This window comes from Gavia stellata, chromosome 19 (genome assembly GCF_030936135.1).
Source record: "Gavia stellata isolate bGavSte3 chromosome 19, bGavSte3.hap2, whole genome shotgun sequence".
NCBI classification, from domain to species: Eukaryota; Metazoa; Chordata; class Aves; order Gaviiformes; family Gaviidae; genus Gavia; species Gavia stellata.
Window position 1 is genome coordinate 14,870,474 of NC_082612.1, and position 25,571 is coordinate 14,896,044.

At 37.6% G+C, this 25,571-nt stretch overlaps 1 protein-coding gene across 1 annotated transcript in view; it reads right to left on the reverse strand.

Annotated features, from left to right (window-relative positions):
* Window positions 1-25,571, reverse strand: part of INPP4B (inositol polyphosphate-4-phosphatase type II B) — a 274,537-nt gene that overhangs the window by 229,508 nt on the left and 19,458 nt on the right. The gene's annotated exons all lie outside the window — the stretch shown is intronic.

The following is a 25,571-nucleotide window of genomic DNA, read 5'->3' on the forward strand; positions in this document are numbered from 1 at the left end:
CCACAGCAAACAATGAAAAACCCAAACTGTTGTGGTGTTGTTTTTCTACATGTTTTGTTGTCATTTTCTACGCCATCAGCCAAAGAAGTTCCGGACACCATGTGTATGAAGTCCCTGAGGAGTCAAACACTGAAAACTTGACCTAATTCTGCCACTAGCCTGCTGTGACATTGCGGCCACCAAGCTTCCTACATAGTTCGACAAGATGAACGTTACCATTGCACTCTACTAAAGCAAGTAAGGTTTATCCACTATTGTGAAACCTTTCCTATTATGACACCTTTCCTAGTTCTGCAACCAAAAGACATTTCAGAACTGCATTACCATCATTATTGCATTTGGGGATTTGCCACGATAAATCCTATTGTTAAGAGAAACAACTTCAACCTGAAATTTAAATTACAGGGGAGGCTCTACTGAGCTCAGCTCCTCAGTAGAAGCCTGCCTGCTATTGCTCCCCCCGGGGCTGAGGCAGGAAGATTATTCCCTTGCGCAGAGGGCAGAAAAACAGGCAATCCAATTCTAACCAAGTTGCTATGTTAGTGCTAAAGCTACTTTGTAAAGCGTTGCCTAAATTCTTGATTGCACATGCAGTACTGGGTCACACAGATTTGCTAAGTGCATGACCACTGTTTGTATATGAAGACACAGGCCTAGAAACTGTTAATATTCTGTTGGCGCCATTTAGTGAAGAGGGATGGAAAAGATAACATACAAAATACTCTAAGAATGACACATCATGTGCAAGCACACAACTGGCCTTTTCTACCACCCTGGTCCCCCAAAATACCATTACCCTTAATGAAGAAAAACGTAAGTGTTCACAGTATTAACAGTGATGTGTTTCATCATTTTTACTGTGTCCCACCTCCACCTCCCTTCACTTTCCTCCATTGTCAACACCTGACTTGCAAATTTCTTTATGATTTCTGGTTAAAATCTCACCTTTGCAGAGAAGCTTACCTTAGGATACAAAGATAATAATGGGACGCGCTAAGTTTTCAGCTCTGAAGTGAAGAAACTTTGACAGACCTTACAGAAATATTTATTTCATTCATACTCATAAGAGAGCTTACACAATACTAGTGGGAGCACTATTGCCAATGTAAGAGAGAGACTGAGAATCGAAGTTCAGTGGGTATTAAAGGGGTAAGATGCATGGACCAGAAATAAAATGACATCCAGCTTGAATACATGTAGGAAAACATACCTGTGGGAAAAGAGCCCAAAATATGAATGTACTTGGTAAGAACTATTGCTTAAAGATTATGAAGAATGACAGAAATTCAAATACAAGTATTAAAAGCATTGCACTATTATGGAAGCTGAATGATTTGTGTGATAGGTAAATGGTACAATTCAGCACTCTTTGGGGCTGTAACAACAGTACAGGTTTCCTTTCATGCCCCTTAAAACAGTGCTCTGCCCTGGAGAAAAAATTTTCAGCTATTCATTAAATGTTCAGTTTTATTCATTTTACTGCTCTCCTTCTATTAAACAGGATCTTTTCCCTTTATCTCCCTCTTCTCCTGGCCCAAAATATACTGTTCTTTCCTTCAAGGGATACACGCTTTCTCTTAAAAGATCATCAGCCCATCAGAGCTGAGATGGGAATTACTTTGAAAATCATCACAACCTTCAATAAGACAACAGTAAATAGAATATCCATGAATGAACTGTAGGTGATTATCCAGTAACTCACAGGAGTATAATCACACAGAAAAGCCAAATTGAAACAATTTGAAAGAGAAATTAAAATCTTTCTGAAACGTTTGAACTTTATGACCAGATATTTACCTTAAGAAAAAAAACCTGGTCTTGTAACTATATTCAAGTATTTTACATTGAATTATTACACAAACTGCACAGAAATTATCTGAAAATTACATCTAAAATATCCTTGAGCTACTTCTTAACTAGGTTTTTTCCATCCTTTTTCATACAGGCTTTTAAGTTATAGTAAGAATATATTCACCACCTTACATGATGGATTTTAAGCTACTCTTCAAAGATCCTCTCTTTATCTTGAAAAAAAACCCTAAGTGTGAAAAGTACTCAAAATTTAGTGACATTGGACTATATGAGCCTCCACTTTCATCACAGTATCATTAAATATTTATTGCCTCACCAAGCAAATTTCCTTTTCTTTTCTGAAGATATAATTTGAAAAATCAGCCCTAAGTTCTAGGGGAGCAGGCTTCCCCCCACCTCCCCAAAAGTGGAAAATAATCAGATCCACTGAAATATACAGCACAACACTGAAAAAAAAAAATCCAACGAAAGGTGAAGTACTTGTGCTAAAATATGCTTAGCACACACACAAAAGAATCCAAAGATGAGGAACAAGAAACTAAAAAGTGAAAGAACATATTTGACTAAAAGACTCAAGTTTTGTAATTCTCATGTAAAAAAAAGATTTCTGCATGCAAAGTACTAACTGATGAAGAGAATTGTTCCAGCAGCAGGTAAAGTTCACTGCAGGGTTCCAAAAAAGCTTGAAATTCCTGGTGCCATGCCACTGCTGTCACATTGTAACACAAGAACCAGCCTTGCAACAAAGATCACTTAAAAGAGTAGAAAACCTTTGTAAACTACAAATGCTAAAGAGGTGTGACTGCAGATAAATAAGCCATCTTGAAATCTTCACTTTTCTTGGGATGGCATCATCTCACCCCTGGCCCCAGGTTCTGATTTTACTAGACTGAAATGATACCTATTCAAAAGCTTCCAAGCTACTTTGAGAAACAAGCCTAAAAAGAGGAAGTTCAAAATGGTTATTTCACATCTTCTTCCCAGATGCCTCTAACTCTGGAAAATCTGCATGCCTGCTCATCCACTTAAATGCATTGGCTGGACTCCCATACAACTCTGCCGCAGTTAACAAAAATAGGAAATCAAACCTTCATTTTTCATCTCTTTCATGAAGGCTGCATTCAAAGAGACAAGAAAAAGGGAAATAAAAAGAAGAAAATCTGTTTCAACACTGCTGCAATGACTTGTTCCAAAACATGTGTTTAGACTGCATTTGCTTGAGAATATAAATTATTTCTCTTGTGCATTAAAAGCTGTATTTATACAGTTATACTGCTTATAAACCCGATCATGCAATGATAAACAGTGCCTATTAGGCCTAATTTTACACTGACATCAAACTTTGAAAACCCTTAAAAAAATTCAAAGAGGGTGAATTAAGAGGCATAGAACCTTAAGGTATACTGAGAAATACTACAGTTTGTTCCTCAATCTAGCCAGGTTTTTCAGCTGACGACTCCATACTCGTTTTTGTCACAACAGACCAGTGTATAGCATACTAACATCTGTGGGTCAAACATATCCCTTGCAATTCTTCAGTGACTCAGGAATTACTCAAGAACTAATTCAATTTCAGAGTTGAAATTCTGGATCAAGTTACAATATGCACATTCAGTAGAATCACTGTTACAGCATAGGCTGCTATTTTGTTGTAAAAATTCTTCTAGGATGGAGACAGAAAGACAAGATAATCTTATAATACCATTAGCTAGTCTACACTTTACAATATATAAAACAATTTTCTTCCTTTTATAACTCCAGTTGATATAAAAGCATAGCTATGCCCCTTCTTGCCAAGAAAGATTTCCAGAAGACTTAGGTGAAAGTCACTAAGTGCTGAAAACTACGCCAGTAAACTTCAAGGCTATGTACACCACCTATCAAAATAAACTACTGCACCTCAGTAAGTTGCCTGTAATATATATCCCTTATTACAGGGTTACTGTCACCCCATCCAGCAAGACACCAGCACAATGTTGGCATATTTCCAGCCGTGCAATTCTGAGGAAGCCAGTTTGAATCTACAAAACTTGATAATGTCAGAATCAAATTAAGGCCATCTTGTTGCTTTGTATTTTCCACGTACAGTATCCAATTTCTGTCCCTCTATGCTTAGGAACAGCCTGTGTACAGCAGGCCCACGTACCCTCTGCTGCCTTTTCCTGGAGGAGGTTGCGATGTCGAGCTTTACCCATCAAGACAAAATCATTATCCAATTAAACTTACACACGAAGCCATTAAATGCAGAACACCTTCATTTTCCTCACATAGTCAAATAAAATATTCATCTCTAACATCAAAACAGGAAAAGAAGAGTTTCCTTAGAAGTATCAAAAATGGGTAAAAAGAGGAAATAAAACCGTTGAAAAAGAAAAGTTTAACTGAGACTTGGCATAACAAGATTTCTGTCTCTATATATAAAGCTCAGTCTATCTAGAAGAAAAAATGAAAAAAAAAAAGAAAAAAAAGAAGTGGTTCTTATACAAGTGGCCTCTTTGTTCTTTAGAAAGCCCTGCAGTTTAAATTATATTTATGGACAGGAACCAAGCAGTAATTCCTCTAGAGGTTTGAAGAGTGGTTCTGACAAGATTTACATAATTTAGGGTCCCTTTGGCTATGACTTCAAATCTAAATAGAACATTTCAGAAATGTGACAATACAGTGCAGTACAAGCTGGCACCATAATAAAGATAACTACTTCCACTGGTTAAACAGAAGAATCTTAGGCAACCAACAAGCTTCAGGGAAGGCTTTTTGTTGGGGGGATGGGAGGGCATTGGTTGGTTGGTTTTTTAAAGAAATTTTAACTAAGTCACCACCTTAAGGTTTCAGGACCAGATTTCCACTAATACACAATTTTCCAGTAGGGGTGGTTTAGTGTAAGTCTTAAAATGGATCTGAAATCCTCAAGCCTCATTAAAAACTGTAGCCAAATCTAAAAGGCTATCTTATTGACTTGCCTTAAAAGAAAGTTTCCAGTTCCAAAATCTAAGCTTAAATACTAATAAAAAGGTTTGAGCAACCCTACCTCAGCATCACAGTTTTCAGTCTCCATACTGCCACATTTCCTGTGCTCAGCTCTGAACGACACATAGGTGTCCATTTTTAATTCCCACAGCCAACAATAAAAATACCATAACACAGAGCACCAAGCAAGTATAAAACACAGATACTCATTCCTCGCAATACTCCCGTGTCATCTGAGCAAACAGCAGCAATAAAGAGAAGACATTTCGTAGGCCTCAATGAAGTCAAACAGCAGGTGATAAAGAACTTAATTATCCACACATGGAGAACTCCAGCCTTTCACCCTTCTTCTGTATCACTAAAAGCAGTGCCACCAAAACCTTCACAAACCACTGATACTTCGTCAGTATGACCAGTCACAGCAGGTCACTCATATTACAGATGAAAATTGTGGTACCTCAGATTAACCCTGGAGGGTAATTGCTAACCTTAGCTGATACAAAACATCTGTAAATTCCAAGGATCCATCTTAGCTTTAAAACCTTCCCCAGAATTGAGAAAGGTGACCAAGAAATATCTCTGTGTTGCACTTAGTGCAAACTGGCCATTTTAAAACCAAAAAAAGACATGCAGTTCGCCAAGCTGGTTGCAGATTTGTAGGGTTTGCATACTCTTAACCCAAAAGGCAGAATAGCAGACTGAGCCAAATCCCCAAATGACAAAAATACAGGCAAACATGGTGAAAAATTGAAGCTTATGGGATGTCACATCTTTTGACACAAGTTTATGCCATGCCTTCCAAAAAGGTAAGGAAAACAAAAAGCCTGCTTTCTAGTAGGCAATATTTTAATTTGAAGTTAGGAATCTATATCCAATGTTTTGTATGAGAATATACTACATTCCATCATAGTCCAAATACCTTAATTTTTTTTTAATTAAGACACTCAATAAATACAGCTCTGATCTGTTTATGTCTTTCTGAATAATTTCTTTCTATTTTAAAGGAACTCTTTCATTCATTCACATATACAACAGTATTTTAGAACCTTTCAATAAGAATGGTTTAAATTAGCTCCTAAACAGCTGTCCAACCCTAACACATGCAGGCAACAACCACTTTTATCACCTCATTACAGGAATTCTTAATTCACATGATTGTGAATTCTATGGCCATTTTACCTTAATTATTCATGTTATGGTCAACAAAAAACCACAACCCATCAATGAAGGGTTCCTAGTAAAATTAAAAACTCCTGTAGGTTAAGCATTTCAATTTTAATACCTAAGCAAATAACTACTACAAAAAGTGGGATTTTTCATTTAAAGATTTTAAACCCGATATAGTTCAAAGGACATACTACTTGAATGTGGGATGTTGCCAACAGTGCAGAAGAATCTGCAATCAAAACAGAATCAACAGCTTCAGAAAAACAATTTCCAAAGCACGCATTGATACTATACATACTGCATTTCAAAGGCCATCACAGTATTCATTCACACTCAACAACTTCACTCAGCTTCTGCCTCCGTGGAAGTTGAGGGCAGACAAGCAGAACACTAGAGTTACTGCTAAATGAACAGGTTATTGACCAGTATTGCCTCTTTTGAATCAGCAAGGTCCTTGAGTACCATTTCCCAGTGAACTTGGGGTTACATAGAAACAGAAAAGACTCATTTCTCTCACCACCTCTGCCACTGCTTCTAATGATTTAATCTCGCTCTTGATTAGCTCATGCAAAGTCTGACCTTAAGAATTGCCTGGTGACAGAGTAAAGTGGAATAAGATCTGGTCTAAATCTATGGCCACAACTTCTCCCCAGGCTTCTGCTTCTCATTAGCTCACCATCTCTGAAAAGTCAAAGAAAATTATTGTACAGTTATGCCTATACTGTTGGTGGGGCATGGACTCAAGAACATGTCTGGTACGTCCCGAATTTCAAACTCTGCATATTCATATGGCAGCACAGTCAAGCTTTTTCTCCCCCACCACGTTCTGTTCTGAAGATTCCTCAAAGTCTATGCTTCAGCATATTTGTGAATCCAAACAGACTGAAGCCAGGTGATTTGCTCAAAATGGAGCAGACAGACACACAGAAGGGCTAAATCAACAGTTGCCTCTGCCAACGGGAACCTTATTCAGAGCTTTTAAGTCTCTCCTGACTGAAGGCGTTTGTCTTTAAAACGAGAGCCCCAGGAGAACAAAAGGACTTGAAATAGCAGTTTCACTGTAGTTAAAAACCTGAAATGCATTCAACCAGTAATATCCTTAACACCACTCATGATACAAAAAAAGCTATGAGCAATCTGGCATTGTTGCACAATTTAAATTATTTAAATTCCTTATCTCATTTGGAATATTATACCCCTACTGTGTTTAATGAATGAAATTTCTCCAAAGCAGTGACCGCCTGTCTGTCTTAAAGCTCTCAGACAGCTGAAGCTCTTCTTTCTAGTCATCTATTTTGTAACTTTGATCTGGGGAATAACACAATCATAACATAAATGTAGCTCTATAGACAACAAAAACATTCTTTAATAACAGTCTCAGTCATCTGGCATGTGTTTTTGAGGATCTTTTGGTGGTTTTTTTAATTGTTTCTTAATAACAGGGAAGGTTGACATTATCAAGTACTTTATGTTTTGCTCTCTTCTGTATAGCAATTCTAATTTTCATTTCTGTTATTTCATTTCCACCATAATTTTCAAGTGTTGCACAAAACTGTGTTACAGAACAGCTGACATGGCAAATACCAGTGTCTGGCATCAGGGACATACTGTTTAGATCACAGGTAGTCACATCTAGTTTCCCAAAAGCAATACTTAAGATACATTAGGCAACTACATATTTATTTAGCCAACAGAGGTTGAAAACAGAGACTAACTTTCAGTAAGCAACTCCATATGCTAACTGACTTTAAAATTACAGTGTGCTACACTGATTTAAAAACAAATAGTAATAACCATAATAAAAAACCCCACAGCCTATGACAACAACCTAATACATTACTGGTGTTTAAATCATACTAGAGACCCCTGAGTATGATCAGAGGAGTTTTGATGGTTCCTGGTCTCAGCAGCAAGCCACGCATATACTGCTCAAGATTCAAAACTGTTTCAAGTCTCTACCTCGGATGCATAATAGATGCACATCAGAAAGTTAAAGTCTAAATTAAATACAGTTTCTTTCAAGCCTGGTGAGAAGCCTCAGTGTCCCGAAGTATTTTTCAGGGCTCAGCTACAAGAAGAGTTAGAAATCCTCTACTTGTATTGTCTGTTCCTTTCAGCCCCCAGACTATCAGTGGGGTAGGTATGTGAAGTGACATCTAACCAAAGATAACAGGGCAATTTCACCACTTACCACTATGACAGATAAACATATCAGAATTTTTAAAGATTATAAGGAAGCAATCAAAGCTTCTTTATTCTGGAGTTACTCTTTTGAACTCTCCACTAACAGAGGTAGAAAGAAACACAGGATTTTATACACCAGGGAATCCTTCCTTTAAAATGGAAGTACACACATAAACTAACTGTGAGAAATTCATCATTTCTGAAAGAAAAATCTATGCAATTCACAATTCTTCACGAGATAGATGAGAACACTTCTCTGACCCAGGTCAGAAAAATTTAAACAGACTTACTGTAATGGCTCCCATTTTGGAAGGCTGCCAAAGACAAGAGGGAAAACACTATTTTGGGACTGCATACAGTGAAAAAATATTTTTATATTCACAGAAGTTACACAAAATGAACCAAAGCTCATTCATTTCACTTGGACTCCCCTTAAGGCCCAGTGCTGTTGAATGCAATAAAACTACCTTTTAAAATTTCCTTTCCATACAGAGGAGAAAAATAAAATAAAGAAAAAACCCACTTCCATCTACTTGCCTGAAACAGGTTTTCCTCCAGCCATGCCCACCCTTCCCTCTTCTGGAAACAGCCTTTGCTCATGAGGTACCAACTCTGTATATGCTGAAAGAAGAATATTACCCTTTTCTTCAAATTGTTGCTCTTAGATATAGAAATCTGAATTTTGAATTAATTGTTTTGATCAAATAAATTGATTAAGGTTTCCATTTGCTAGTTCCAATCCTATCCTACCATCCTAAATTATAAGACTCAATAAAATAAGCACCATATGAATTTTGATAATGATTCTACAGAAAACATTATAAATATACACTATTTAAAGACAGCCTGCAGAGTTTGCACTCTTGGGCAAATTACTCACACAAATTAGGACAAACTTCAGGTTCCTCATCTAACAAGCAACAACTGCAGATGTACAAACAAAACCATCCGGCATGATGATACCGGTAGGGAAGAACCTTATGGAACAGGCCAGTGCGTATATAACCTTAGAGCAAAAGCAAAGGGCATCTTCCAGCTGCAGACTCCTTGACAGCTAGCGTAGTCGGAGAACGCAAGTGATTCCTTCCGCTAGCTCCAGATTTGTTCAAATACTTGTTTCCCCTAGTCTTTCAGCTCGGAAAAAGTCTTATTCAAAGCTCACAACCCCACATACTATGTTTACATGGAAAATTGAGGAAAAAAGGGTTTTCAAAGTTACAGTTTTGGATTTCAGAAATTTCTCAGTAGATGAATGCAGGATTGTCAAACGCAAGGCAGATCACCAGTCTGCCCTTGAAAGCAAAACTTGTGATGCCATTTAGGATAAAACAGTAGTTTGCACTATCTTAAAACAAAAGAGAAGACCCTATATCCTCCTCTGCCCCAAACTTGGAACGAAGTGCAATTCATATCCCTATTGGACAAGTAATTTTGAAACATAGCATTTTTTTCTACTGGAATATAGCTTTCTTTCTACTCTATTTATTCACTCACTTTAGCAGAGGCTTAATTAGAGGAATAGAAAAAAGGGATATTTGAGGTTTTTCTGGGACTTAATTAAAAATGTCAAGTACATAATAGATAATAAAAACATTCATAATCACTGCATATATTGGTGACTTGGTTGGAACTTATCACAAAAGTTAGGGCTACTGCACGTTTTCATTACATTTAGAATTATTAGTCTTACTTCTTCACAAAAAGGAAGACAAGGGGCACAGCTCAGCTGAGTGCCACAGGGGGAGCGCAGGGGGAAGGAAGGACTGCTATTACATTGGGGCACACATTCGAGCAGAAGTCTTTTCACTGCACCAGGTTTTGCTGGTGTATTATTAAATAGGAAAGAAATGGCGCTGGGATCATCAATTCATTTCTATGTGTATTATTTGATTTGTATACGTAGATTTCCAGGGGTGACTTCCCAGCTATTGTTAAGGCCATTAGAAAACATCCATCTTCACTACAGGGTAGGTCTATTAGTATAGCAATATTCTTATGAATTCAGACAGCCAAATTGTGTGGAGAGCTGATTCCTAGCACTAGCTATATTATTTCTATTATCTCTTCACAAAGAAAAAATATCTTATTGCATCCTAGCTAAATCTGTAACTACTGGGACTGCTCTCCTTTTTTTTTTTTAAATTTATTCATCTATTTTTCACATGCAAAGCCCACAGATGCAATTATTCAATACCCTTTTAAAGTATCCTAAAGAAAACAAGCCTGCTTGCACATTAAGAGCTCGACCATAATGAATGGAAGTAGACAATCTCTCTTTTAATATTCAGTTGTGATCTGAAAGTTCAGAGAATAATCCCTCCAAAAACAGATTGGGATACCTAATCTGTGCCTGGAAAACTGCTACCTGGGCAGTTTTTCCATTTCCATCTGGTCATTTTTAGAATGTCCCTTGAATTCTAAAACAGATTGCTTCCAGAAGAAGGAAAAAAAAAAAAAAAAAGAGACAAAGATAAAAGGTATATCTGAAGGTAGAATTTACCAGGCTTCCAAGTAACCTAGCTACTATAAAATTCTTTGCTAATACTTTTCCATTTTACAGTCCAGTGAACATTACAGAAAACAGACGTACATGCAAGTATTTGCAGAATCCTTAACCACCTCTCCTCAATCCTTCCCACAGCCCTCACAAACAGGCTGATTCTTCACTCAACACATATTCTTCTCTTCTGTCTGCCTATTCTATTGTAAGAAAGAGGATATGACTCTAAAAAAATATAGGATCCCATCATCACATACGTGCATTTTAAAGTGAAACTCATTGGCTTCACTGAAGTCATAGAAGGTACTTTGATATCATGTCAGTGTAGCCCAGAAAGTATTTGGGCATAAAGGTGTAGAGGAAAAGCAGACAAACTGTACTTTCTATTGATCAGGTCTGTATAGCAGAGAGCTGGTAGCATCTTTATCTGAGCTACTCAGCTCTATGGAATGTTAAACACTGCTATATAAAACGGGACAGAGGGTTGGTGGGAGACATACCCAAGCAAAGCCCTACCCTTGACACAAATCGCTCCTTCACTCCCCAGTATATCACCTCATTTACCTGAAGGAGGAAAGGCTGATACAGGTGTTTGGGGGTTTTTTAAGACAAGTGAACTTCTTTATACCCAGAAGAATTTTCTGTAGTGTAAGGGAAACACCACCGCTGTGATACAGCTAGAATCCAAGTGCATGTCCAGAGAAGGGCAACAAAGCTGGTGAGGGGCCTGGAGCACAAGCCTTATGAGGAACGGCTGAGGGAACTGGGGTTGTTCAGTCTGGAGAAGAGGAGGCTGAGGGGAGACATTATTGCTCTCTACAGCTACCTGAAAGGGGGTTGTAGAGAGGTGGGTGCTGGTCTCTTCTCCCAAGTGACTAGCAACAGGACAAAAGGAAATGGCCTCAAGTTGCGCCAGGGGAGGTTCAGGCTGGATATTAGGAAAAATTTTTTTACTGAGAGAGTGGTGAGACACTGGAACAGGCTGCCCAGGGAAGTGGTGGAGTCACCATCCCTGGAGGTGTTCAAGGAACGTGTGGACGACGCATTGTGGGACACAGTTTAATGCTCAAGGTGGTGATGGATTGATGGTTGGGCTTGATGATCTTACAGGTCTTTTCCAACCACAGTGATTCTGTGATTCTGCAACTACACATTATTTCAAGAAATGAACAATTACTTTAACAGCATACACCTCCGGTATTCAGCATGACTCAAAGCATTTAGATATTTTGTTTAGATAAATATTTCAGATAGTTTACGGGGAAAATATTAATGTTAAAATGTACGCTTAGCATAAATTTGAGAATTTCAGTTAACTGCCAGTACTAAGAAGAAGAAAGAGGTAGGATATTAGGGTTAAAGCAATTAACTTTGCCAGTAAATTACGACAGCGCACCAAGAAATAGGGCAAACTAAAAATGCTTTAAAAAAAAATTAAAAAAGAAAAAACAAATCACTACTCTCTGCCCTCAGTCAATCACAAAAAATAGAGTTTTTAAAAAACTGTCTCCAAGCAGCACTTGCCATCATCATTTTAGACGCCTCAGCAGAACAATAGAATCCCCTGTTTCACAATGCCCTGAAAACTACAATGGCTGTGGTTTAACTGCACAGCACCTTGAGAAATGTGTAAACAAAATAAACTTCAAAAAATTCATACCGCAGTGTAAAAATGCTCACAGCTTGTAGCACATGTTAACATCCGTGACCTTAATCAGATTATTTTAAGCCATTTATGAACTTGGAGTAAAGAAAAAAAAACCAGTAAATTACTTTTTAGACCATCTTTTGAAAAACAGTAAAATACTGGCTGGCGTAGGATAAGATACATGCTGGGCTAGCGTGCTTTTCAACCACCCCCTCGAGATTACATGCTGGATGCCAGTTCTGTCACTCAGACAGAAAACAGTACCTGGGGAACTCTGTGGCATTTCTCACATACCTAGAGAGACGAATAGAAACAACTTTGTGCTATGCATTGTGTGCCATATATTGTTCTCCTCTAGCAAGATAAATTACGCACAATAATTTTGGAAGTTTGAATGTGTGGTTTGCAATGCCTTCTCAAGTGTTTATCCCTGCATCCCTCCCATCATCTCCTTTTGGTACACACACGCATGTGCTTGCACACATACACACCTAAATTCAAATATCTGACTTGAAAAAGCAACACATTGAGAAGACACATTTATATTTTCAGGCAACCATTTAGCACATAAAGGGAAAGCAGTCTGCCGCATGCTTACAGAACCTCATGGACTAGCTGATCTAGGGAAAATAATCTCAAATCACTCAGAGCAAAGTTAATGATTCCCTCTCCAATGTAATCAGCATGCTGCTTAGAGCACAAATTTACTGTGGTACCTGCAGCAGAACAGACAAACCTCATCCAGACTAGTATATACCCAAATCACAGTTTCAGTTTAAAACAAAGAGTTCTCAAAAAGTAATGGCTGAGTTCTGAGAAAAACTTCTAAATTACTCTCCTCAGATTTTTGGGACATTTAACACTGATTTTTCCACTTCTAAAATTCAGTTACCATGAAAATTAAACTTCTATTCATTTGTTTATATTAAGAAGTACAAGATGAAGACATAAGGCATGGCTTAATTAGATATCTAGAGATTATCCATGTTTTCAATCTCTACATCCTGCTTCTTTGCAGGTGTAGAGCCCTGTGCAATGGAGCAGAGGGGAACAACACTACAGTCTAAAGACAGGGTAGATCTAGAGCAACCCTTTGGGGCTATAAATCAGAAGGTACAACACAGCAGAACAGAGACTGTGCAAAACTGTAAGGTTAGTTTGACTTGCTCATAATACTGAGGATACTACAAATGATACTATCAAAGCTATCTTCATTCCCACCTCTGTCCTGCACAAAACACTTGTATACCAAACCTTGAGACTATCAGCTCAAAAAGCGCTCAAAGAAAACAAATTAACAACCTCACCGGTCCTCATTACCAGATTAATTCATATTTTTTCTTCTCTCTTGTACAACTGCCCAAATTAGAAACACGTGTAAATGACAAATTTCAAAGAGGAGAGCTGGGGAAGTTGTCAACAGAATAGGAACTAAAATGAGTGAGAGAGTAAGCCGACACAGTTTCCTGTCAGTCTGCGAAGACTTTACATATTACAGTTACAACATCAGCGGCCTTTACTGCTTATGCCAGAGCCTCATGTAGCATTAACAGATGCAGATCTGCTGGCTGAAGCCAAACTGAACTAACATAAAACCAGTCAAGGTTCAGCTGCATTTTGTGCCCCCTGACACTTTTTGAGCATTTAAGCCTTTTGGATGATGGTAACTTAAAACAACAAGACAGAGGGCATCATTCTAGTACTGCTAAGTCTACAAAATAATAAAACTAAAACCAAAACTAATAAAGCTTAAGATATTAGAAAATTTTGTTAGAACCTACAGCAAATTAAATAAATCTGTTTGCTAGAAATACTAATAGTAAGTGTCACGGGACCAAGCAAGCAATTTTTGCGTGGTATAGCAGCTGACCTTCAAGAAAATCCCCACCTGTTAAATCAATGTATTTGCACCAAACCTGCTGTTCAATATTCCAGATATACAAGATTCTGCTGGCAATCCAAGAACTGGCCTTTTTCTTTAATCTTTCACTATTATTCTTCTATATGGAATACACTAAGTAGATACAGTTTTCCATTCCAAACCTTTTTTATCTTCAAGTAAGGAGTTTTTCCTGTGTTCACAAACAACACGTTTTGTTTATTGGGTTGTCCTTCCATCTTTATATTCTTTCACAGCCATACATTTATAAACTGCATACTAAATAAAACAATCTTTAGTCATTACCAGTGACAAAGTTACATATAACAAACATCTACTTATTCATGGCCGGAGTATGAATTTTGCTTCCCACAGAAGATTCCCAAATTACTTTGTACATCAAATCAGACAACAAAACCAATAATAAGTACAGCTGAAGAGACCTAAAGCTACGAAACAATTACTGAAAGCAGTTACCAAATTTTCTGTGTTGCAAACAACTAATGCTCCTGTCCTAGATGGATCAAAGATGAAATACAGAAAGGGCCTGTTAAAGAACAAAAACAAAACAAAAAAACCCCACCCACAAACAGAAAGGGAAGGTGGGTAACAGACATGCAGCAGTATTTCTTCATTCATTAAATGTGTACACAATTCCTAGTAACAGAATTATTGGGGAGAATTGTTGTTTTTCCTGGAGTTTCTTCTGCAACATAGAGCTCGCCTGTGGCAGTTGCCGCTTGTTACCTTCCTAGCCATCCATGGCTACATACCATCCTGCCAGGGTCCAGCATTGACAACCCACAGCCCTGGAGCCCCATGACTTCCTTCTCTTACTTTCCATTTATTTTGCATTTAAATTCCCATCCACTGTACCAAAGGCATTCTTTAAACATGTCAGTTCCTAAAACAGATCAATTCATGACTCTGATTCATGCTTTTGTGAGCAGTTGGAGGGGTTTTGTAACCAATTTATTATTTTGACAGGTATTTATGCAACAGCTGATTTGCATCATTATATTTCTAATGTTTAGCTGAAAAGAAGAACTTATTTACTGTATTTCTTTCAAAGGGTACTGAAAGACAACTCATCAGGATAAGAAAACTGACATTTCAGCAGAGGCATAAGCCCTGGAGAGGGCCACAATTAAGTGCCAGGGTAATCTTTGACAAGCAGGTCAACATGGAGCCTTCACATAACTAAGAGATCGCTATTCCATAGGCTTCCCACTTCAGGGAAACAGCACAGGGGTCCAGAGCAAGGGCAAGGGTGGCTCTTCCAAAGACGCTCAGGAGGGCCGGTACGGCAGAGGCCTCCCATCTACCCAGCACACCTTCAACCCTGCCCCACCCCAGGGAAACCTCAGCCAACTGGAGCAAGATCCAACTCAAGGGATGAACTCTGAGCAAACATTTGCCTTTCTCCCACACAGCAAAAGCCAAACAATACTCCTCCTACACTGCCTGCTTGGCATAGTCTTGGTCCCAAAAGACCTTTTGGATAACATTTCTCTAACTTTAAATTATAGGACTAATTGAATAAGATGGGCAAGCCCATCGGTGGGGAAGGGAAGGGAAGGGAAGGGAAAGAAAAAACCCACACTTTCTCTCTGCAGTCCTTGCGTTCTGGTCATAAACAAAGCATAATTACAGCTCTCCTCTATGATTTTTTTCAACCAGCCTCTATAGAAGTAAAACAAATTAGCACAGCAGAGGACAAGCATAATGCAATTGCATTTATACCGCAAAGAACTTCAGCACCTTGAATTTTGTGGCCAACATAAGCAGAGTTTTAACACAATGCTGTAATTTGTTTTGAAATAGCAATAGCTTTAAGTTTTTGAACAACAAGTTTCCTTTACTGAAAAAAGAACTTAGGAGTCCACTAAATTGGAGGTTGGCCAACTTTTCAGTTATTATTAAGAAGTGCAGATTTAATTCCATATCCTGTATTTAAACTGAAGGAAACTCAAGAGCTTGCTGCAAGTCAACACAAGTCATAGCAAGTGCTAGCAGTGAAGCCACTGTCAATGCACATAGAATTATATGCAACAAATTTGCATTCTTGTAGCAGCAAGAAAAACTGCAGTAGTCTTGCAACTATAGCCCAATATATCTTCAGTTGCAAATATTAAGAAATCCTCTACTTACAGGTGAAAATTGGCTGGCATTATAAGATCGGCTACTGATTTAGCTGGTTTACTGAAAAATAATTAGGCTCAACAGGTTAAATGGGTGTTAAATTGGGAGCAGATTGTTAAAATTTTATTTAGAAGGCACACTATTTGTTATTGCATGGTGACCGATGAGTGGGTGTTGAAGTCATTCAACCTCTTGAACAACTAGACTCTTCAGTAGAAGGAAAAAGCAATCCCTGTTTGTTAACTGAACCACTTTAATGCTTTCCATCCTTACAACATCCTTTCTAACTAACTTAAAATATTCCCTGCATAAAGTAAATAATAATTTACTTTAATAATGTGGCAAAGAATTAGTTCATTATATTAGTTACTGGGTCTTTCTGTCTTGATTAATAGTTAGGGATAATTATTATAACATACAAAAGTAAGAGTCACAAAATATGTCAAGTTTAATGGCTGCTTAAAAATTGCACCATAATATTGATATGCCTAGTAACACTGAAATTATGTAGCATCTGAAACATGGATCCCATGAAAAATAAGAGAAAAGCCAGTACAAAATGAGAAAAGAAGATCGCTAACGCAGAAAAGGCTGTTAGGATGAAAATGGAGAAACTGGACAAAATGGGAGGACAAAAGAGAGCTATAGGAGAAAACAAAACTAAGAGACAGATGGAGAACTGGGGATTTCACACAAAACTAGAAGAAAGAACCACCTCTCCCTCAAGAACAGGGAGAGAAAGCCAACCAAGAGATGAAAACAATGAAAATGCAAGAAACAAGAAGACCTGATTAAACTAAACTACATCAAGTTCCAGATGAGGAAACTAGATTAAAAGAACAGCTGAAACAGATAATATTTGTGCAACAATTTGACAAGAATGAAGCTCAAGGAAGGGGCTAAATAATTATATACCAGGGTAGAAAAACCCAGTTTGAAGCATTCAGGGAACAAACAACCCCGACATCTGAAAAAAAAGGAACATCAGTCCAGGATTGCACATATGACCAAGTGCTTCAGGTGCTTAACCACATAGAACGCACATTCCCTTAGGAGCTCTTCAGGCTTAGTGCCTTGGACACCGGAGTCTGGAACCGTGACACTTCATAAGCAACTCTTCCTCTCAGTCCATTTAATGAAAGCAAGCCCACACACAGCAAACTGCATTTCCAGCTCTCACTTACAGAAATCAGGAAGAACTTGAGACACAACAATATACACTATCTGCCAGAATTCCAAATTTTATACTTTTTTTTTTTTAAAGAGTGACCTAAATGAATGCAACAATGAAGAATTAATTACAGCAGTCATTGCTCTAAACATCTGATCATCAAATTCTGGACAGCAGGATCAAACCAGTGCAGAGAATATGACCCATTCACCAAATTGGACCCAACTCAACTGCGGTTTCTGCAGTTCCTTAAGAATGAAAGGTCACTCACTCCTACCAAGAAAAGTCAGTATGCAGAGGGCAATGCTATTACAAGAGACAGCAGGCTGCCCTGCTACTGGAGAGGGAAAAGGACCATGGAAGGTAAAGCACATTCTGTACATTTTGAAAAAGCACCCTTTAAGACATAATTCCACATATATTCAAATTCCAACTCAGCAAGAAAAGAATCCATAAAAACAATTTGGATACTTTCTTTTGTATTCGTCACCTTTAGAGTTGCTGTTTCTCTAGGTGCCTTTCTTCACTGAACCTTATTGACCCTCTTTCCCTACATTTTACATTAACCAACACTATTCTATTCATGTTCCTACCCACAAAACAAAATATCTTCTAAGAGATCCAGCAGTGATGATTGTTAGAGCATGATTGAACAGTATATATCATCTCCCATTTGGGAATCTCAGCCACTGAAGGAGCACTGTCTCATCAACTGCTTCAACTGTCTCTGTATCATCCTACAAAAAGCATGGAAGAGGGATGAATATCAGCATTCAGTTCCCAGAAAACAAACCTGTTCTGTTGTTTGGCTTTCCATCAGTTGCAGCAGCAAAGTAGAAGTTCACATAGTACAGCTGAGTCTATTCATAACAAGGAAGAACAAAAAGAACAAGGTGATTTCAAGACCTGAGAAGGCTCAGCCAAGTTACTACCTTCCTGAGGTCTGCAAAGCACAAAACAAGACCTACTACAGAACAGTATCCCATTCCTGTACTGTGGTAATCCTTAATGAATCCGCAACCAATATCTGTGCATAAACAAGTATCTGAAATATTACTTACATTAGTATAGTTGTAACCATCACTATTATGCAATTTTAAGGTAGCTCTGTTCTATTTTACATTTGCTGCTTCTCCTGAGAGGTGATACTCTACCTTGCCTTTGGTAGATTGCAATGGAATATCTTTTTTCAAGCTAGTGGAATCATAAAGTAGGATTTTCAGTGCTTTTATAAATAAGTTTTCCCCTCAAAAAGAAGGAAAAAAAAAAAAGAAGCACAGCAGAATTTACTGCTAGTATCATTAATAAGCCTAAAAACTTGTCCTGAAAATTTATAAATAGTCCTCCGAGATGTTCCTAATCTATCCAGCCAAAGATACCAGATTCCTAGCTTAAGACACAAAAAAAGGTCTTTTTAATAATTCCAATGTTCATGTTATTCTTGGCTCATTTTGATTAGCCATCTTTCTCATTTATCCTTGATACACTCAGTGTAATAAAGCACATTGAATTTTATCTTTCTGTTCGGTACATATTTTTAATCTTTATAAATATATTCAGCACATACTTTATTTTCCATTTTCCAATGCTTTATAATTTAGTCTTATCCTTGAAGAAATAACCTCAATTCCATTATTTAATAAGTTTTATGACATTTGAAAACAAGTGTTTGGATGATGTGGAAAACTACCTTTCACCCAGATAGTTCATTCTATAACTTTAACATGTTTTGTACTATTCAGACATTCTTCCCACTTGAGAGAACATTTAACATAATTAGTTTGCATACAGTATATGCACATCTCACTCATCTAAGAAATCAATGTAACACTTACACAGCAATGTTGAGTTTAAATTTGAATTATCTGAAATGTTTCATATACTAAGGGCATAACCCTAAAAACCTCAAGCCCACAGTACTCTTAGTGAAGTCACAGTGAACGACATGGGAATAGCTTGGAGAGCCTTACACCTTAGCTGCCTCTCAGTTATCGTAACCTCTATTACTGGTAGACAAATCAGAAATCACACACAAAGTGTAAGGTGATATATTGCTGACATCAAGTCATTAAACAAAAATCAATACATTTTCTTTGGTATAGAATTTTAACTAATAAAGCAAGGTGGACTGTACTACACAACTTTCAGCTTAACTAAGACTACAAACAAATATAACTGCACATTAACATACACCTCAACCACAATATCTAATGTCAGCAAAAAGTACAAGTAAGACAAGTTAGTCTGAAGCATGTGATACAGTCATCTGTAACAACGTGAAGGAATGTTATTTTTGGTATCATGCACTATTCCAAATGAAGTTCATCATAAAGCTCATGGGCTACATTAGCTGAACTAGGTTATCATTCAGCTCTGTAATTTGAAAGAATGACACTAACATACACTATTCCTTTTAAAATTTTCAAAGAAAAAAGGTATATTGACACTGATTGCAAGATAAAGAGGCCTAAATTATGCCCTTGAAGAGCTCTGCTTAAACACAAGTGTTTGCTTAATGGGAAGTTAAACAGAACTAAACTTGGAAAATTCAAAGTTTGCTTAACCTACATTACCTTTTAATTAGAATATGTATACCCTTTTGCATAATACAGGCTACCAAAACAGTCAGTATTATGGAATCCCAAAAATATACCCAATTCTTTAAGTAAGAAATAAAAACCCACATATGCATTATTTTTTAAAAGATAAGTCTCATGTGACGTATATCAAAGGATACTTTTTAAAAGAATATTCAGTTACTACAGAAAGATTTCTCTTCTTTGCACCTACAGACTTTTGAATCTCCACCTACTCGCAGCATCTAAGGGTTTTTAACAATTATGGAGAAGGTCCAAATACTGTTCTCAGCCAGCTTTTAGGGGCATCCTGACCAACAGAGTAATAAAATCTTAAATCAATTATTGAATTGGAGGGGACATGCCATTGCCTTCCTTTGCTGAGAACCTGAAAGAGTTTAAGGAAGTTTACTGAGGTGTCTACTCTGGAGCCTGAACTGTGGTCCTGCCATAGGGAGCTCAGGATAATTGTTACATTTAAGATAAGAAAGTTAATTTACATGGCTAGCTACTACTTGACAAGCCATATTCCATCTAAAGTGCTGTAGGTCAAGCAGTCTCTAGTGTGAATGAGGTTGGGGGGAAATGGCATAAGGAAGGGGCAAACATTGTTCCCTTTTTTCACACCCTTGTCACTTGCTCTTCTCTTACCCCCTTCACCTGCACAAGATATGATAGAGTTAGACACATAAAAAATCTACAGGAAAAAATCCACACTTACTTCTGGAATTAACATACTTGATTTCCTAATTCAAAAGCAGTCAATATACATTTTCACCCCTATGCTTCCATTTTTATTATAACAAAGTAAAATGAGTAACATTAGTGGTAATATAGTAAACAAAATTAATACATCATATCCATCATATTTGTTAAATTTATCTGTGCATGTTTGAACAACCACAAACTGATATTCAGCAGCAATGCACAGTTAAAGTACTAAAACATTGCAGAATGAGCACTACTCTCCTTCAGATGAAATCAGAAATAGCAGTCTCTTATGATCAGCTCATTACTCTAACACACCAGCATTCAGAGTAGTTCTGCATTAAAGATGACCAGGTCTGCAAGCACTTGTCTGATGCACAAAGCTCTTCTCAAAAATTCAGTAATTACCACCACCAATTCCTGCTGTGACAACACCACCCTTCGCCCTGGCTGACTTCTCATTTAGACCTAAATTAAATGGAAGAATCCAGATGCAGAAGATCTCACCACAATGGCATGGTACATCTCCTAGAACTGTTGCGAGAGATGTTGAGAGAACAGTCTTGACCTTCCTTCCAATTTCTAATGTATGTTTGCATAGATGCACACAAATACACAGTGAAATGGCCATCACGCTGCTCACTGTTTACACTGGTATGTTGAGGAAGCTGGAAATTGTTAGAAAGCAGTTTACCTTAATCTCCTTCTAGAAGTACAAGTGTGTTAGGCTACACTTCAGCAGAGCTCATTAGAACTAAGGCTTTGTTACAACCTGCCAATCTGGGGAAAGCAAAACACCTCATGAAGACCATCTGGCAAGTTCTAGCTAGAGGTCATGGCTTCCACAGGTCTTGAAAGGTGGCCTGGACTAAGGCCAGCAATATCTGTGGCCCTCATATCTCACAATCCAAAAACAGGCAGTAATGTGGAAAAGGGCTGCCCAGGAAAAAAAAAAAAAACAACACACACACACCAAAGAAAACCCAACACACACACCACAAACACAACCTAACCACACACTCCTGAATCTTTCAAGAAAAAAAAAAAAAAACATGCCACAACTATCCAATATTTTCCTTCTGTTACCAGCTAATTGAAAATTCTGTGATTACTCCAGTTTTACAGAACATCTCATTGTAAAATTCTACTCCTTCCCCTTTGCAAATGTTTGCTTACTTACTAGAAAATATTCCTATTTCAGCGTGGGAGAAGAAAAAAGAAAAAGTCTTGCCTCTCTAATTTCAGTCTTTTTTTTAAATTTGAAATGGAAAATGTCATTCACGACACAAAATGCTGGGGATATATTAATGCAAGGGAATGAATCAAAATGGGAACACCTGACTCTGAACATTTCTAAAGTTTAATTTATTTTAAACCACTGCCAAAAAGTAACATTTTTTCCCTTGACATTATTCTCCAATTCATACTTAAGTATGTCTTTTGTAATTCTGAAAGGCATAACAGCCAGCAATACATCAAAATGAAAGCTGCAGTTTCAGATACTCCATTTCCCTATTTTACAAGCCACAACAATATTACTTAATAGGCAAGAGCTGGCTTCCTTCAACAGTCTTCTATTCACTTTGGATGGGAAAATATATATTCCTGTACAAGTAGAACATTTGAATATTTACAGTTTTGGAACTCCTGCATGACTGGAAAGAAAGGAGAAGGAGCCAGCAATGTTTTAGAACAATACTTCATGGAGGAGATATTTCACACTGTTCCATATTTCACTGGTTGTTAAAAAAAAAAAAAAAACAACCCACCAAAAAAACCCACCTGCTTTTTTGAAAAACAATAAATATTTAGAGATTTCCCTTGGGGGAAACTTTAAGCAACAAAGAAAGATCACATACAAGCCTTGATACCAGGCCTTTTTTTTTTTTTTTAAAGCTGCACAGCTCTAGAAGTCTCTTCCAACTTTATCAGAATACACTCCTATCTTTAAATAGGCAAAGTTTTAATATATTTTAGAAATGGATGGCAATATTCTAGCTCTCCCATAAAAATGGGAAGAGGTGTAGAAAGTCAAATTTAGAGATCTTAAGCTGTCATCAGCAACATTCCATCATCCCACCAAAAAGGTGTTTTGACATTGTTGGCAAGTTTCAGTGCACATCTTCAGCACTGTCCTAGAAGACAGCAGTCACTATTTAGCTAGTGTCTAGTACCAGGAAAAAAACCCTGTAACCTTCTTTCAGGGATGGGAACTCCTTGCTGACAAGAAGGGCACAGGTAGGAATAACCACCTTAAAGGGGTGAAATGCAGAACTCCGTGCAAAACTGCCTTGTCTTTAGTGGCCTGTTCCACGAGGCAGGGAGACAGTAGAGGCACATGAAGCAATAAACCCATTATAGCAGGGTGACCTAGACAATCCTGATTCATGATAAGCAGGGAGAGATGAAGTAAAGACCAGAAAGCATCTACTGGAAGACCATGGAAGCACAGTTCACGTTTCCTTAGTCACAGTTTCTAGAATACATCAGCTCACTTCTGTTGATAACTTATTTTACCTTGTAATGTTTACATACAAATCATGCTGTTTTCTTCAGAAGACGCAAGACCTTACTTTCAGGCTACGTTTTTCTACACAATGAGCAGGGAAGAATGTTTTATAATATACAACTACAAATGTCTGGTTTAGGAATACAGCCGTACAGTGGAATGACCACTATGAAGATTCTCTCAACTTCGAGCTTTACACTCAAATATAAACACCTTCTAAAGGAAGGTGGGGAATAAGGCATAAAATCAAAAACCAGAGTAAGCATTAAGAAATCAAGTAACAAATTATACTTCCACCTCATCGTCAATTTATCTATTTTGTATAAATTAAAATATGTACTCAAAATCTCTTTTGAAAAAGAATTAGAGGAATATTGCTCCATTCAATAGAAAAGCATATGTAGAATACTACAGAACAGCACTGAAAACATTCACATTAGCTTGCATGTACGCAAAGAAGATTTGGATTCCTTGTTATTTAAGTGACAGCTAAAGAAACCACTGTGAATAATATTCCCAGATTCTTTTGAGTTTTGAAGGTGACAAAATTGTTAGCATTAGCAGGTCAGACACATATCCAACTTATTTACAGCACCAAGCTGAAAGAAACTGAAGACATTTCTCTCCAAACAGCAGTCTGACTTAAGTTTTCAAATGCAAAAATAGTGATGTAGAGGCTAAAAGCATAGACGGTTGGCAGATTTAGAAAAAAGATATTTGCATCTGCTACGGAGCGGGGTGTGGGGGAACACAGACACTGAAAAAATCTGTCTCTCCATAAATGAAATAAAAGGCAAATTGTGCATTCCTGTCCATGACATTCTTGTTCCTGGTCTCATGCTGCTTTAAGTGTAAGAGGTCTTCATGTTCATTCAACCTGGCAGAACACCAAAATAATGTACCACTGAATAAACAAGGACACATTATTGAATAAGGTATGAAAATTCATCCTACCTTTTTGCTAGCAATTCTATCAAAGGCAGGAGGGGGGCAGGCACAGGTGAATGTGATCAATTCTTCCACAAGGTAGAGTGACCCGTTCTTCCCAACAGAGAAATTCAGAACAATTCAGGTGTGAACACTTGAAAGACCAGCATGTGACCCCACGTCACAGAAAATCAGTCAGATTAAAACTACCAATAAGGAAAGAAATACAATACACCAGTGGACCAGATTGGGAATAAATGCAATTAAAATGCACCTCTACAGGATAAATACCCAGTTCAGGTGCTCACTGCTGTATCTGGAAAGCTTTACTCAACTCCATGGATCAAATGCAGCCAGACTGTATAAAACACGAGCTGTGGAAAACCAGCCCCGCACATCTTTTAGAGTTATTATATGTTAAGCTTTAGACAGATTGCATTATATCAATGTATGTAATAGCCTAGAACTAGCAAACAGGTTGGTAGCTACCCATATCATCAGGTCAAGGGAAATTTGTTCAGGCGAAATACAAAGCTTTCGTGCCTGCCTTTGAGAAACACACATTTTAATCCAAATTCAGATCAAGATTTTAGATGTTTCCTTGTGCCATTTCTGGCACTGTTGGCTAATCAATAGTTTTAATTAAAGATCTTGGAATACCTAAAACAGTCATGCATTCATTTTATGACAAGTATGCACAAATAATAGCTCAATTCTTTTTTCCCCATTTTTCTCTACTAGGACTGAAAATCTTTATTCCTTTCTTCTAGAAAATAAACTATTAGTTCTGTTAACGGTAGTATATTTATCTGAGCAGTTTGCCAAAAAAAATAATCAATAGATTAATATAATTATTTTTTAACAACAATAGAAGAGTAGTAGCTCAACTTTAAGTAAAATTAGTTACAGTGAAGTAGTTTATGAGCGTGCAAAGTGTGAATGAGCATCAGGCCGAAACTCAAAAGGGAAGTCTTTTATATCAGGAAACAGCAGTATGAATTGTGTTGCCCAGACTGGATCAAAGACTACCAGGTAAATCCATGAGCTCTGGCTGCAGCCATGGGAGCCTAGGCCATGAAGGGAATCTGGCTAAGACAGACAGCTAACAAATTAGAGGACAACTATGCATAAAGATTTTTGCTCTACCACTTCCTTCCTATGAACAGTAAAATAAAAAATAAAAGAAACAACAACAAAGACTTGACATCCCCCCCCACACACACCCCCAAAGTCCTGTATTCTCTGCAGATTTCCAGAGGCAGAAGCCTGCTTTAGCTGCTTTTCCCTCCACCCCCAGCTTCAGGGCTTCCAGAAGCAGCAAAAAGCTATACTGACAAAACTCATGTCAGAGTAGCGAGGGTAGAGGACTGGGTCTTCACAT